Below are 989 nucleotides of genomic sequence, written 5' to 3'. Positions count from 1 at the left end.
GGGCCGCACGGGCCAGGCAGGGCCCGAGCGCCGCCGCCGCCGCCGCCGCCGCAGTGAGCACACGCCGGCGCTCACGCGGGCAGTAAAATCCATCAAAGCCCTGCGCCCGGCTCCGAGCACAGCCGCCGGGGCTCTGCTCGCCCGGCGGGGCTCCCCGCGCGCCCCTCCCTCGAGCTTGCCCACCCTCCAGTGCCAGCTGCAATCCTGCGGCACCGGACGGGGAGGGGAGGAGGCCGCCGCAGAAGCGCCGCCGTCGTCGGCTCTCCTCCCTCGGCCCCAGCGGCGGCGGAGGGCAGCGCCCAGAGCTGCTACGCCGAAAAGGGCAAAAGCGAGCCGGCCCCCGCCTCCGGCCCCCCGCCCAGGCGCTCGGGCCTCTTTCCACCGCTATGATCCAGGGCCCCTGCCTTCCCATCTCCATAAAAGGAGGGGGAGTGTGTCTCTGGTGAGAGTTGGGGCGGGTTTAGGGGCGCGTCTGGGGCACTCACCTGGCGGCTGGCACGCGCCCCCGCCCGGAATCCGATGCCTGAGGCGCCCGAATGTGGAACCTTCACCCGCATTCCGAGATGGGAGAGCGCCCAGGTCGGAGGAGGGGGTTGCAGCGTGCCTGTGGTCCCCACCCTGGGACCCCGCGTCCCCACTTCCTCGTGGAAGGCTGGGCTACAGCTCGAGGGGGCGGAAGGGAAGGAGAGAAAAGGAGCCGCTCGGGAGGAACCCCCGGAGTCTGAGCCTCCCACGCCAGGATCCGCCGGGCGTACAGAGCGCCACCTCCGGCCAAGGCGCAGCACGGAACGCGACGCCAGGGACCGCCGTGCCTCGGGAGGCCCAGGCCCGAGCGGGCTGGACCACTCCCCTGCCCCATAAGGGCAGGTGCGCCCGAACTGGGCAGATTCCGCCCGCCTACGCCAGGTGGGACCGGGCCCCGGCTGGTCCCTCGAAGGGGCAGCCGAGCCTGGAACCAGGGCTAGGAGAGAAGCCGGGCCTTGCCATCC

At 72.9% G+C, this 989-nt stretch overlaps 1 protein-coding gene across 1 annotated transcript in view; it reads right to left on the bottom strand.

The window, feature by feature from the left end:
* Positions 1 to 658, bottom strand: part of PDGFA (platelet derived growth factor subunit A) — an 18,428-nt gene extending 17,770 nt beyond the window's left edge. The window contains exon 1 of the mRNA XM_029949291.1: positions 486 to 658. The gene's annotated coding sequence lies outside the window, so the exon portion shown is untranslated. The remainder of the gene's footprint in view (positions 1 to 485) is intronic.
* Between the last annotated feature and the right edge of the window lie 331 nt (positions 659 to 989).

Source organism: Suricata suricatta, chromosome 8 (assembly GCF_006229205.1).
Source record: "Suricata suricatta isolate VVHF042 chromosome 8, meerkat_22Aug2017_6uvM2_HiC, whole genome shotgun sequence".
In the NCBI taxonomy this organism is placed as follows: domain Eukaryota; kingdom Metazoa; phylum Chordata; class Mammalia; order Carnivora; family Herpestidae; genus Suricata; species Suricata suricatta.
Note: the sequence above shows the minus strand (reverse complement) of the source record. Positions and strands in the feature narration are given on the sequence as shown.